The following is a 15,959-nucleotide window of genomic DNA, read 5'->3' as shown; positions in this document are numbered from 1 at the left end:
GTAAAGTGTAGGCAACTATTGGCATCAATACCAGCATATGCATTTATCAAATATCTCCCTGTACATACATTAGGATAAGGATGAAATCAGTGATGGCTAAAGAAGAAAAATGTCTTATGCTTGGAGACCCCTCTACCTCAGGAACTAACTGCCACTTTACATATATAATCATTACCATTAATCCCAGGTTTTCCCCTGGAAATGTATTCACCTAGCATGCTACTGGCCGAAGACATCATGGTGTGTCTGAAGGGAAGCCTCCAGAGTAAATGGTATAGGAACCACGTATTTTGGCAAAAATACAGATTTCTGGTATTTTAGTGAAAAGCTCTCCAAGACACTGGAAGAGATAGAAAACTGCTCTTCTGCTGCCTAGTGCTAGAAGCTTGAAGTATCTCATGGCTGCTTTTTAAAGGAAAATACAAAGACTGGCAAGTCAGTTCTGTCACTTCTTCTTCGGAATTCACTCTGCCTATGAATTTAGGTTACCGGTTTTTCGTATAACACACAACAGTCATGTAATCAGCCAGACCCTACAAGCCCCTTATATCATGAACCACATTTGTACTGTTGCATCTACTGAAAGGGGATTTTGTCATTTTCCACATTTTTTTAGGATGCCCTTTTCCAGATTAATAGATAAATCCCATTTCTAATAAACCTTCCTTTAAATGGTTTGGCCAGGCATTTGAAAGTAAAATACTTGCATTTCAGGCAACTTGAATTGCAAAAGCACTGACTAAAACCCTACTAGGTTACTAAAATAGATTCATTGATTTGCTTTAGATTTACCCGGTCTTTTTCAAGGCAATATGGTTTTGCAGGCTAGGTTGGGACCACTTACTCTGGTCTTACATGCTATTACTGCTCTATGGATCACTGATTAAGAAACATAAATACTAAGAAAACTAGAGTTTACCTTTATCTGACACATAATGTTTCAAGTTTTCTTATAAAATAACTGGGATTTCTTAGGTATCTTGCCATAATGCCTTAAGTAAAGACAAAATTGTGAACTACCATAAGGTAGGGAAACGGGTCATGGTTATAACCTACACACCGCACAAGTCCTGACTCCAAGTAGTTGACCTCCACATTGATCTCAAATTGAGATATTTATGCACAAGAAAGCCAAATCTAACAACAGGCTAAAAATGCTATCACCCTAATTGTGGAGACATGGTTAGCAAGCAAAGGTCATGTTCCCATGTCTGAGCTTAATTAAGCACAGATTCTGTGAAAGTGAGAAAAAACACCAGTTGTGTACAGTTGCCGACAGTGGAAAAACCCTGGAAGTTAACCAATAGAGATAGAAGACCAGCCGGCCAACCTTGTAGCTAAAAATTGTCTGTGAACTAGGAGCAGAGACCTTGAGAGGAGGATGTGTATATGAGCAGGGGAAAATCACCGAGATGCACCTGGAATGTACCCAATGCTGTATATGCCAACCAATCACTACGGGAAGCTGTGTGTACGTCGCAGTTTGACACTATATATACCCATTATTTGAGCACAATAAACGGATCACTTTTATCAATCATATTGATTGTGCATGTGTTCCCTCCGTGCGCGACGACACCTAATCATGACTAAACAACACTCCTGGCCAAACACAGGTACAAAAGAATTCTGCAGTACTTTGCACAGCCTCATGTAAAGCCAAGCCATGTTGGACTCTAACTCGTGGAAGAGGCTTTGCCCACATTTCTCTGAATTTGCATACCTTTGAGCTGGAAAACGTGTCTGGGGTAGGGTCAAAGTACTAGATTACTCCTCATGAAATAGATATATCTCATGCAAGTAGCAATAGAACAAGGGGGAATGGCTTTAAACTGAAAGAAGGTAGACTTAGATTAGATATTAGGAAAAATTCTTCACCATGAGAAGCATGAGGCACTCGCACAGGCTGCCCAGAGAAGCTGTGGCTGCCTCATCCCTCAAAGTGTTCGAGGCCAGGTTAGAGGGCACTTTGAGCAACCTGGTCTAGTGGAAGGTGTCCCTGCCCATGGCAAAGGAGTGAAATTAGATGATCTTTAAGGTCCCTTCCAACCCAAACCATTCTATGATATATGCCACTTTAATGAATCATCATGAGAACTGCACAGTCAACACCCTAAGGGGCCATTTGCCTCAAAATGATTTTACAAATATTAGCACTTGCTTTTACAGTTGACTGAAACAAATAAAACTTTTATGGTTCTATATGCCTTTCCTTTTAAGGGTTATTGAAGTTACTGCACAGACCAGATGCAAAGGGCGACAAGCAGATTGCTACTGTTCTAGCATCACTACCACTTACAGAACTGAAAAGAAATCATAAGGACAATGCACAACTTGTTTCTGGAGTCAAAAGTTTAGCAAGCCACGAATAGTTAGGATGCTTAGGATGTTAGGATGGTTATATTCTTGGTTCCCTTGGTAGACCTAAGAACCACTGCTCCACACTTATTTAATGAATTCGAGAACAGGTTTGACACTGTTTGGAAAGGTTGTTCCATAAGCCATAAGTTTTGAAACACCATCTTTAACTTCAGCACTAACCTAAATTTAAACCTAAATTTCTGTTTATGATCTCCAGAACCAGTAGACCTAAAATTTCACATTGAGCACCTGGAACTTGATGGAGTTTATTTAATGCTCCAAATTCACACTTCCGAAAACTGCTGCACTGTTAAAAAAAAATATGCAACTGAGCAGGTGTGATAAAATCATCAGAGAAACTTTATGTTTTTAAGTTTTAAAATAATCTTTAAGTTCATCTTAATATTGAAAGATGCTTATTTACCTGCAAACAAGACATAGATCTTCCAGATGTTATTTAGTCTATTACCTAACAGATTAATGAGAACTGATTCAGCAGCAAACCCAACACTTAAATCACAATTATACCTGAAAAACAAATTATTGGTCCATAGGTCTCCTAGTAGCCGTCATAAACAAACAGTGTGGTGCCTGTCAAAAGCAGAATTCAAAGTAACCCAATAAGTAGAACAGAGGCCTTTGGGATGCTTTGTTATCCAGCCTCCTAAGAAAGATGAAGCAAAAATGAATCATTTTAATCTTTTCTGATCTCAGTTTAACATAGAGTAGCAGCTCTTGAACCCCCATTGTAAGAAATCTGGGGGGGTTTAATTGATTTACCAATCCTAAATTTGTTTGGAAACATTGTCCACTCAAGTGAACTAAAAATAAAAATAAAAAAATTTTAAAAATCACATATGAGGAATGTTTTATTAAAGGAAGTTCTGTGGGACTCCTAAGATACTGTCAGTGTAGTTATGAGCTTGTCAAAATCTAACACAATTCTTTAATATTTTATTTCATTACTTATCTTAATTCTACCTGTAGATTTATACTCAGAGCAAATGGTTTAGCATTAAGTGTTATGAAAAAATTGCATAACTAACCCTTTCACCCTTGAAAAGGTAGTGTTAGTAATTTTATTATCTCACTTTCAATGACAACAAAACAGAGACAAAATCATGATGGTACTCCTTTCATCTCCTGGTTAGAGTTCAAGAGCTTCATATCTCTAAACCATGAGTCTGTACATAAAGGGTAATCATTTTCCAATACTTCTCCACAGTGAGATAGCAGGATTTGCTGCCTAAATAAGATTTTCATTGTTCAGGTTTTGTTGTTTGGTTTTGGTTTTTGTGGTTTTTTTTTTTTTTTTTTTGTTATTCTTAGTACCCATGCCCAAGTACATCTCTGGGATTTCCTGCTTGAAACATAGCAGCTATATGCTTAAGCCTTCCACTATCCCCAAAGCAGAATACCTTTCCCACTCCTGCAAAGAGCTGAGGGGTTGCAAATTCTATTCCTAAGGCTGCTCACTGGTTGAAAGTGTTGCCTGATACAATTCATCCATCTCTCTACCTGTGCTCATCCCGGAGTCTCCAGATGTTATTTTACAGAATTACAACACTATTCTTCTGAAAGTGTTATTCTGTATTTCTTTCTCTAACAGGGCCAGTGCTACAGCAGCCACCAGCAACACTCAGCACAAATCAGAAAAGAGCCTTACCTCCACTGTTCCCAGGGTAACTTACCTGAATTGCTATCCAAATAACAAACACAGCAGCAAAATCTCAAACATTACAGGCCAATGCACATGAATCACCCTCTTGTCAAACTATTGACAATATAAAGCTGTGCACTTGGTCAAGACCTTCCACAAACCTTAGAACTGCCCTGACAAAGATGCAATTTAAGAACAGTAAAGTGCTACCTAAATGTATCTTGCTGCTGTGGGAAAAAGCACTGAGAAGGTATAAAGGAGATACTTTTACATGCACTGTGTGAGCATGCCAGCTAGATTGAATGGCATTTGAGACAGTTTAACAGCCTAGAAAACTCGCAGTGACATCATCTCAATTTACATTAAGCTACAAAGGGTGAAATGTGAAATGTTAATCTCTTCCAGTATGTCACAGAATCATAGAAGCATTTAGGTTGGAAAAGACATTTAAGACCATCAAGTCCAACTGTAAACCCAGCACTGCCAAGTCCACCACTAAACCATGTCCGTAAATGCCACATTTACATATCTTTTAAATACCTCCAGGGATGATGACTCCACCACCTCCCTGCACAGCCTGTTCCAGTGCTTGAAAACTCTTTTGACGAAGATTTTTTTTCCTAATATCCAATCTAAATCTCCCCTGGCACAACTTGAGGCCATTTCCTCTTGTACTATTGCTTGTTACTTGAGAGAAGCAATCAACACCCAGGCCCCAGTGAGGCAGCCGACTTCCATAAGAAGTGTGTTCAATCTGCATATTGGTCTTTCTGTTAGCTTCAGAAGGGAGTCTCCTATGACAATCACCTGTCTTTTTTTCCTTATGGAAGCAGTTCTGATGCAGGGCATAGGCCAACTTAACCTCGGTGACACACCTCCATGCTGGATGAGTCATCATTCATCCAGCATGTTCACCCATCCATGCTGGATGAACACCGAACCATTGTCATTTGATTACAGTTGCAGATCCTCACACGTAATATGCGAGTACACAGAGGAGATGTGCCTGTTGCACCAGGCAGGAACTTGCCACCACTGCCCCCTGTCCCTTAAGTCACTGTGTTCAGCTGGTCGGACAGAGAACAGGAAACCCTCTGTATTCCAGGTCCTGTCCCCTACCTGGACGCACCCCCACAGCTCTGCTCCCTGCTCCGCCCACTACTAGCACACAAGCCTGGCATCAGGGCAGCCGCCGTGGGTGCAGAGCAGGGAGCAGCTTTCAGCCGGGAGCACCTTTGCTCATGGAAGAGATGGCACGGCCTCAGCGCCACCGCCGCATCCCGCCCTGCAGGCTCACAACTGGTCTCCTGCCTCCCGTGAGGGTCCCCGGTTTGGGATACCCGAGCGCTGTGCTGGAGCCCTGTGCTGCACATCACCGAGGCACTGGGGGGCACATGGGGCAGTGAGGATAACTCAGCACACAGCTGCTGTGAGTGTCATGGCTGAGGAAAACAGGATAGAGCAACTGATGGGACTATTTGTACAGCTGGTTCTTCCATCCCGTTTTTTCTCTTATGTTGTCCCAATAAGCATGGCTAGGTTGGAAGTCATTTCTGGTGATCAGCTACATCGTGACTCCTCTTTACACTGTCCAACATATGAGCAAAGTTAGCATCACAAACGTAAACATACCTGATTTCTAAAGAGAAAGGACACTGGAACTTAGATATAAATTACGACAAATGTAGCTAATCCATTGTCTTTCTAACTGCTAAGAAGAAAGTACAGGGCTCACCCTAAGGTTTCTGTCAATAATATCAGAAATTAAACAAAAAGTGAAACAGTGAAGGAATGAAAAAGCATATCAGAAAAAATAAGACTATAAGATAATCAATGGCAGAACAGAAATACAGGCCCTTACCATATTTAGTTTTAAACCTAATTCATAGTTCCTTCAGTATCTCTTTTTTTTGTTTCCTGTGTCCATGTTCAAAGTACCCAGCAAAGTTTCATGAAGATTTCTACCAGCCTCCAGGGCTGCCACACATACCACATGAGCCTAAATCAGCAGACTACTCCTGTGGAGGTGGCAGCAGCCACAGCACTGATGTATCTGCCATCCCACCTACTCTTCTATCTCCTTTCCCTTTCACAGAGAAACATGAAAACAGGAGATGGAGCCAGGAGGGACCACTTGAAATCTTCCCCCTTGTACTAAGGGAGCATTCATGGTTTGGCCAGTGAGTATGAGGACTTGCATCCTATAAACAGGCTCATTGCAGTTGGCTGTGTCTGAGAGGATTCGAGAGGTAATTTCAGATTAGAAGCAGCTTGCAGCCTCGACTTTGGACTCAGTGTTGTGATTACAGGAAAGACCCAAACACTCCCCTTGGTGACTGGAAACTGGAGAAAAAAACAGGTGTAACTGGAATGTCTGAGGTAAAGGGGGTGGGGGGGAAACACATGACACCTTCCACACTCCATTGTTCCTTCATTTCAGAGATGTTTTACAAGAATATGAGGTTTGGATGGCAGCAGTCCAAGGACAACAAAACTCTTGAACTGGCTAAGTTTATGGGCAGCTCTCACAAGGATAGCTCCTCACCAGGATCATTTCCAAGTTAGCAGGCCATCTCAACACAGATGGTGAACGATTAGGCATCTGAAGGTCTAAGGTTTCCAGAGTCTTAGAAATCGCTAAGATCCCATCTGTAGTCATCCTTGTTGCCTGTAAAACTTCCTTCCACTGGCACATACCTGATCCTTCCCCAAAGAAACAAAGAGACTCATCAGATTGGAAGAATCTGGTCCCAGTAAATCCTAACTCACTAGCTTTCCTGGTGTGAAGCTAGTAATGCGAAACACTGCTCAGGAGAGTGAGGCCAGCTTTCTCTCTGCGGAGCAAGTTTACTACATGTCCTAGCAGAGAGGGTTCAGCCACTACTAACCTGGCAAAGCACTCTGGATGGCAGGGCCTTGCTGCTACCGTAACTTGGTGGAATTAGGATGTGGCTGTGAGTGATCACATACAGGCCCACTGTGTGTGATGTCAGATGTTCCTCCAGCAGAGGAAACTTCTCATTATGGGAAACCTTTAAAATGCAGGAACTAGCTCACATTTCTTTGAATTACTGAGCTGGGTTTCTAATGGAACATCATGGCCTTGGTTACCCTAAGACCACATTTCTCACAGGTGTGATCTCACATCAGTCTCCTTTGGCCAGATTATTCTTGCTTTGGCAACCTTGACATTCTGTGGCCCTGCAGCACTACTAAGATTTCACACATTGATCCAGTTTCCACCATTACTAGTTTGAGAGGCACTGCAGTGCTAGCACAGTAAGGATGATAAGAAAGGAGAAAGTATAACAGAAAACTGTTTCTACTTTGTCATTAGTGCTCTCTCTGACCTATGGGAAGTTAGTCATGCCATGTTGAAGTGAAGAAAATAAATGACTGCATAAAGAATCCTCTTCAACAAGGGTGAGAATATAGGCACTGCAAAAGACAGCAAAGCATAAGGAAGAGACTTGTTTTTAGCCAAGGTTGTAAGTGAAACCTTGAAACTGAGGTAAATGCTGCTATTAATTAGCTCAATCCACTTGAAGTGGTGCATTTCCCTGTCACTGCATGTTCTGACATTTAGACCAAATGTAGCTATTTATATCACTTTGGGCTATAGCAAATGGTCCAAATATAGCAATTAGCAATGTTGTTAGCTACGTATGAACTGATCCTGCACTACATTGACTTGCTGGAACAAAACTTTGTCAATAGGTATTTATATTTATATATATTTTTATATATAAATATATATATATTTATATATGTTTATATGCACTGCCTTCTTCTGGTAACTGAGAGCACACTACTAGAAAGGTCCTCACCAGGGTGACCGTAAGGAAGACATGTACCAGCGCATTATATATTAACAAATCTTCCTCCTTCCTTCTTCCTTGATGACAGAAGAAAAGGAAGCATAATTGAATGGCTGGCCAAGCTCCCCAGGTGTGTCAGGTCTGCATCACAATTCTGGTAGGAGCAGTGTCAGATGTTTACTCTGCTGTGACATGTGCTACCTTAAAAAACCCTATCATACCAAATACAGTGAAACACTAAGCAGAAATAATACCTGGAGACTACCACAACTTACTAGTATATCTTTTGGCTAAATCTCAATGGCTTTTTGCTCATACAGTTACTATTTGTACATCCTGCTCAGATGGCAATGTAAAACTAATTCAGGATTTTTGTTTCCGTAGCTGTGCTTCTTTTCTAACAAACTCCTTGGCTTATTTCCATTCCCAGATCTTGGTTTTATGCCAGCATTTCCTGTCACATGGGCTTGTCCTGGTAAGGAGTCTTTTCCCCAAAGAGGAATTGGAACCATCAAACAGAATTAAACCAGTGAGCTTTTTTGGAAACAACAACAACCACCAAACAAACCAAAATAACCCCCCAAAACAACACAACAGACTAATACCCCCCCTTCAAAAAAAAAAAAAAAAAAAAACCAAACCAAAACCACCTATAAATCATAACTGGTGCTCCAAAATTATTATGCTGCAGAAACCTGTTTGTATGACTGCTGTGGGACCAGCAAAAGTGGCACTCATGCACGGGTACTCCATATCTGTCTTGCAAAACCAAATGATGGTGGAAGATGAAAAGTTAACATTTTCAGCAACCAAAACAGCAAAACACTAGTGTGCAAGAGCAAAATGCTCAGTGGAATTTATTAAGTTAATAAAAATAAAAATAAAATATGCATAACAAATATATCAATTAAAATTGAAAATACTCACTCTTTTGATATCTGAGGCTTCAAAAAAACCCAAAATTACTGAAGGGTACTTTGTGCAGTGCAACAGATACATACTCTTAGAATAAACATCAGCGCTGGATAGAGTTGGACATAAGAGAAGTGAGAATGAAAAATACATGGTTTGCAAAAGTGAGCACAGTGTTAAAAGACCTTCTTGGTCCAGCACTCCGGCTAGTTTTAAGTGTTGTCAAATTTCTATTTCCAAATATACATAAAATGTAATAAAATTATGTTTTGCAATGGTATCTCCTTTGAAGGTAGTAAACAGAGAAAATCTCAGTGCCCCAGTGGAAACAGAATCACCAATAAGTAGCACATCCAGTTTTGAATTAGAAACTGCTACAAGAAATTCTAAAACTGGTCTAACCTTAAAATCTCAAAATTATCTCTGTGCTATGGAATCAAAAGAAATGTCAGCTGCTGTGTAGAGGAAACTTCCGTCCCACCTACATAATTGCTTTTGAGAGGATTTTTTTTTTTCATCTCCCACAGTGCTAAAAGTGCCTTTTTCACTTGAAAAGTATTCTCAGCTGAGATTGTGCAACAGCTCAAGTGAAATTTAAGTAATGAGTCAGTTGCTGTACTTCACCTCCTAAAGTGGAATGAAAGATCATTCTGGACATAAGAACTTTATATTTGTTAGTTGATACAGGAAACATTTCTGATTTCTCTGACACATAATCCTTTTTTTTTTTTTTTGCTCCCAAATGAAAAAGAGCAATGCCTTGAAAGAACAATGATTGTTCTTAAAGTACATTTCACAGCTGCAAATGAACACAAACCAATCAACTTTGAGAAGCATAAGGGTTTTAGTAGGGTAGTACACTCCATCTCGTCTGAAAATTAGTGCCCCTTAGTGAAGATATTGTAATTGTCTGCCTAGGTGATCCGATTCTGCTTCAGCGTTAAATGGATTTGCTCAAGTTATTATGGAAGTTCTTCTGAGCAGAAGGACTGTATCTTTGATAGAAACATATTTCACAATCGAAGTCATCATTTATAATATTTTGCTGCTTCTGAAATGATCTGATCTGTGCACATGTAAGATATTGTCCCACATTCATTGTTCCCAAAACAAATGACCTTGGGGAAATATTTTTATATATCTTAATTAGTTGACCTACATTATAGGAACTAGAACATAGTTGTTAATGGGGAAGCAAATTAATTGAATCACCTAGAGGGGAATAATATTAGTAGAGGACTAAAAGTGAAGCAAGAGTTGTTTCTCATCTCAGCATCTCAACTGAAATGATATGGCTCTGTACACAAATTTGAGCTAGCTTTAGACAATGTGGATGCTGCAGACTGGTCCTTACTGTAGGCCAAAATAACATGCTGAGTAGCTGTGTAAATACTTGTCAACTACCCATATTTGTGAACTAACCATCAGGTCCACCTTGTGATTTTTGGTCTTTTAACCTTGCAGCTGCACCATTCTGTTTGATGTGAAAGATATATATAGCTCTAGGATATCTCAGCATTGAGTAATCAATTAGCTAAAAGTAGGTGAATAATTTGTAGATCAAATTTGCTACTAATGTAACTGCTTAGTGGTGTTAGTATTTGGCTATATTTTAGTAGATTGTAGTAGGTTGCTAGTAGATCATTATCTATCAAGCTACTCCACATACATGCTTGTAAAATATCTGCATGTTACTGAGACATTGCAGGTTAACAGGATGCTCCCATATGTGGACACTTCCACATGATTTCTTAGCATTGTTTGCTAGCTTGAGTTTATGAGTATTTACATACAGGCCACAGAAATAATTTAGTGACTGAAATCCCACTATTCTTCCTTAGAAACATTATCTGATCAAAAGAAAACTTTCTGAATTCTTAGAGCCAGGCAAATCTAGTACAGCTGGATCTTTATTACAGCAAAGTATATTGCATAAAGTACTTAGAGTAAGGACAGGGGAGAAAGAAATAGTTCTTCACTACGCTTGCTTAAGAATGGATTTGATCTGCTGAACTGAAGTAATTTAAGGCACTCAAGTTTACCAGCCAATAAAGGAAAGTCACTGCTTTTTAAAGTAGAAAAATATAAATATAAATATATACATATACGTATAGAAATTAAATAAAAGTTATTAATATACTGATGTTGAGATTACTCTCTCACTTGTTTCTAGCTAGTAAGGACTAGAACATACAGTCACAGGTTATATTCAAAAGATAAGACCTCTAAAATAAAGCACTCTAGATTTTGCATGTCCTATCATTACAGGAAATCCAGTGTTCCTCTGTCCTGGAAGCCATTTCCTTCCTGAATACTTTTTTCTTAAAAGTTGGAAATAGAGCAGGTAAAAGATCCCTAGACATGTAATAGTTTCTGACTTTTGCAAAAACTATTTTACAGCTTTTTTCTGTGCTGAATCTGACTTTTAAGACAGAAACTTTCAGTTTACATGCAGTGTATTTTTTTCCATTCCTTTGTATATGTAGATATAATGATATCCAAATACCAGTTAACCTCATTGAGCAAGAAATCTGATAAAGGCTGACAGTGCTGTGGATCTTTCCACACAGAGTGGCAAAGCATGGTATTTGAAAAAGGGCTTTTTTGAAAAACCAAAAGTTACAGTGCTAAACCTCCAAAACTTTTGAATAGACAAGACTAAAAAGCTAAACCCCAAAAGTAGGTTAAAGGAAACTTGATGGGAACTATTTATACTGAGAATTCATGCTGACTACTAGAACTCAGACTAAGCAAACCTAAAAGATGCCCACAGCTTCTCTCCAAATTTCTGTGTAAACTCAAGTAGGTATCCTTCCTGAGCTGATGTGACAAAGAAGGGTTTTGGCATTCTGCTTGCTACAGATTCTTACATCATCCAAATAGATACTTTAGAGCACCTTCATTTGGTGGTACGACTAACATCTCTCATGCCTGTTGTACACATTCATCCTCCTCCTGTCCCTGCAAGGACCATGTCATGCACAAACATTTTAGTTTGGGAGAGAGAAGCTGAACACAAAACTATTTTTCACTTCATGCGAATGGCAACACAAATACTACCTGCAGAGCTTACTGCTGGAGGAAGAGAAGACCTCAAATTTTGATTCTCATAACAGATCTGCCATTGATATCTTTGGTCTGCTAGACACTGGATGGCCATTTGGGTAGAATGAGGAATCATTTTTAAAATTATTAATAATTTGATTTTACAGACAGCCCTGAATTTACGTTGGAGAGGGCAGACCAAAGAAGAGCATGTTGCACTTGGAAGGGGATGAATTTTATGAAGACGCCTAGTTCCTATGTTCATTTGTATTTCAAGCATTGGAACAGGCTGCCAGGGGAGGTGGTAGAGTCACCATCCCTGGAGGTATTCACAAGACGATGTAGATGTGACACTTAGGGACATCGTTTAGTGGTGGACTTGGCAGTGCTGGGTTAATGGTTGGATTCGAGGATCTTAAAAGTCCTTTCCAACCTAAACAATTCTTTGATTCCATGATTTCAGTCTGAGATACGACCTTAAAGAAATTCTATCATGCAAAATCTGCTTCACCCTATAATAGGAAAGAGCATTGTGCCAAACTTAAAATCTGTGGTCCTACCGCCTGAGCTTTGGTAGATCTGTTGGGTATATCCTGATTTTAAATGTCTTGAATAATCAGTATTCTGTGTGGTGGAGAGGAAATAAACCAGGTGTTAATTACACGACAGTGGGAATGGAACAGGGAAAGAAAATCCCAGCAAGCTAAAATGGAGTTTATGGAAGCAGCTGGAACACATATTCTGCTTTAGCTAATCTCTTCTTGGCACATTTATATTAGTAAGTTGTGAACTGCCATGGCTGAGGAACAAACACATCCTTCTTTTGTGTGTCATGCTTTCTCCGCAGCTGTAATCTGGGACAGAGGGGCAGGCAAGGATCATACCACCTGCAGCTACCACACTCCACCCAGCAGTGACTGGGAATCACAGCTCTTAGCAACATCCATATCCATTTACTAAAGCTATACTTAGGACAACCTTCCCTACCACACCTGTAGAACGTGGCTCGCAGAATATTATGATAAACTTTGAGAAAGAGGGAGAGACACTGTCTGTTGGAAGATATTCCAAACTTAGAAAGCAGCTTTAGAGAACTGTAGGATAGATGCCAGCTGGAAAATGTGTTCAAAGGGCTTTACATAAAATTCTCACAGTTGTAGATTGCCAGAATCTGGGAGTATATTATGCGATATTCTGCTAACAGTATTACTCGTTTCTTACTTTTTTCTCTAAACAGCTGCTAATGGCCAATGTCCAAGATAAAACAGTGAGACAGATGGATTTCTGGGCTCATCCAGAGCTGCCATTCCTTTGCCTTTTTTCCCGGAAGAATAGGAAGCTTGGTTTTATTAATCTCAGTGGCTGTTACAGGTCTTACACAAACCTTGCCTACAGGGGAAATACCTACTTTGCTACTTCAGTGTTTGTAGTTAGAACTGGGACTTGGTGCAGTTGCAGTGGTGATGGGACGAGGTAAGAGCACAATACACCTAGCAGAGCTATTACAGAGATTGGAGCTTTTGGTGTCCTTCACCCACGCAGTAACTCTGGCCTGAGACTACTAGTGGGGGAGCCAGCACAATGAGCACCCATGCATTTTTAGCAAGAACAGCACGCTCACTGCCATGCTATTTAGCTCTAATTCAGGTCAGATGCCATAAAGGCAAGATTGTCTATACTAGTTTGTCCAACATGGCTATTGACCAGGGAACAGCATTTGAAGACAGGTTTGCAGTAACTAGAAACACAAATAAAGCATCAGTGCCTTCAAACTGGAGGCTACAGAGAAAGATTGGCAACACTGTATTAAAAAACCTGGATATGCACAGGAACTTTGCAGAGTCTGCAGAGGATCTGCTTGACATACAAGTGATACTATATACAGCAGAATTCCTTTTTAAACCCATATGAGGAAAGAATGTTCCTGATGGATGAAAAAAAATGTAAGTGAATTTTCAGAAGTAAATACAGCACTGTAAACATGAATATGTCACAAATCTTCCAAATCTGGTTATTATATTCCCAGTTAATGAGCAGCTTGTTAAATGCAGGAGGTAAAGTCAGCAGTGATTTACTGAACAGTGCAATTGATAAATCACTGCTCCATTGCATCACTAGCTACACAGGACTGAGTGATCTCCCATCTGCTACGTCCTCTCTGCTACTGTCCTGCAAAACATGCAATTATTTAGATCAGGCCTGTGTGAGAGCAAGTCAGATGTCCTGATTAGGCAACATGACATGCTGTTTGTACTGCTGTAAATGATAATGCGAAGTGCTCAGCACTCCTTCGTAAGCTAATTCACATACAGGAGCTGCATGCTTTTAATTTAGATCAGTTTAAAAACCGATTTCATTGGAACTGGTGTTAACAGTGTATGGGGAAGACAGGGATGCTTTGGCAACTCTGACCGGAGAATTCTAAACCTAAGAGGTGTGATTGCTCCTAGCTTGTTTCAGTGGTTTCTTAGCCTGTTACTGTCCTACGCTTTAAAGAGAAAGTGGCACCATCTGAACCGAAGTGGTATAAAATCATACCTGTGCCTCTCCTTCTCTTTCCCCATCCATCAGCTTGGCAGTGATAACAGGGCTGATTAACATCCTCCGCTTCTTGACTTGTGACTGTGTTACTTAGACTTTCTAGCTGTCCTTCATGCAAATGCAGAAAGCCCAAGGACTTTTAACCTGCTACGCCAGAGCAAGCAAGGTTCTTATGAAGTGATACAGCTACAGTTAGGGGAGAAACAAACACAAGAGCCTTCAGGCCCACATTTGCTTCTTCAGACAAGATGCATCCAGTCCTAGGCCAACACAAAGCAGCCTTAATTTGCATATGCTCTATAAACTCTGAGATGGACCAAGGGGTGGGAGAGAGCAGAACTTCAGTAAAGTCCTGGATAGGCATAGGAAGTAGCCATTCAATGGAGGATGCAGATCATCCCCCATTGACTATGTGCTGGCAGAAGTTTCCAATGCTTTTCAGGTGGAGCACACATTTCTGTGACACAGGGCAAGACAGAAGATACATCTGATCTTAATCTCCTCATGTGCTTAAAACAAACCAACCATCCAGTATATGCATGTGGCCAGCTACATTCCAGGAGCCTGCCCAGAGCCAGCAGGCAGCAGAACAACAGCACAGAAAACAAGTTGAGGAATTCCTGGAATTTCTGAAGAGTATTTAAAAAAACTTAGTATCCAAATGCAAGTACATATGAAGGATAATAGCAGAAGTGGCTGCTTGCCCCTCTTTAATACTTGATTAAGCACAAATTTTGTAAAAAAGCATGTGAATGTTGAGAGTGTTTATTTCAGCTGTTCTCTACCTTCCAGATTCTTTGGGAGCAAGGACACAAGGACTTCAGGAAGCCTTCAGAACACTCAGTAAACCAGTGTATTATAACAATAAGATTTTTTTTTCTCCTGTTCATAATAATTTTCTCAGTTCCCAGAACTATTTGGATCTATAGCAGGAATATGTTTCCTCTATCAGCAGCAAGATCTCCCTACATGGCAGAATACACTTCACTTCAAAATTCTTCCCAACTCTCTAGGCTGTAATTAAGATTTGAAACTACTGGAGCCAATCTGCCCAAAAGCAAAACTTCTCTGAAAACAAAGATTTTGTAAAGGTTGAAAGAGATGATGGCAAACAAGAACTGGCTAGTGGCTTCTTGAAATTTCTCCTGCTGACTGCTCTTTCATTAAGTCTGGTGAAAGAAAACAGTTCTCTGTGCCTAATAAAAAAGTTAAGAACACAGCTTCTCTTTTAAAATGTAGTCTCCAAGTTCTTCCCCTCTACCAGCTGATGAAAGTTTTCATGACTCTAGAAATTAGACCGGAAAGACACATTGTTGGGGTTCTACTGTAACACTTATGTCTCAACAACTCACCCAAATCACCTTATCTCAAGGGTAGTATAGTATGGCATGGCATAGCATATTCTGAAATCTGTAACATCTTGCATTTACACACTGTAAGGAAACCTTTGCAATGGATCTTACTTATGCTATATAAAAGGGGAAACTGATACCTCCTTTTGTGGTCTTTCAGTCTGGGGAAAAAAAAGGTTCCAGAGAGACCATAATAATATGGCCTTTCAAAATACAAAGGGGGCTTATAAGAAACAGGCATTTACCAAGGTGTGTAGTGACAGGACAAGG

General features: G+C 40.0%; 1 protein-coding gene across 1 annotated transcript in view; it reads right to left on the bottom strand.

Moving 5' to 3' along the window:
- Positions 1–15,959, bottom strand: part of MCF2L2 (MCF.2 cell line derived transforming sequence-like 2) — a gene marked incomplete at both ends in the record, with an annotated part of 161,846 nt that overhangs the window by 44,676 nt on the left and 101,211 nt on the right. The gene's annotated exons all lie outside the window — the stretch shown is intronic.

This window comes from Psittacula echo (assembly GCF_963264785.1).
Source record: "Psittacula echo genome assembly, chromosome: 7".
NCBI lineage: Eukaryota > Metazoa > Chordata > Aves > Psittaciformes > Psittacidae > Psittacula > Psittacula echo.
The sequence above is the reverse complement of the archived record's forward strand: the minus strand, read 5'-3'. Positions and strand labels throughout refer to the sequence as shown.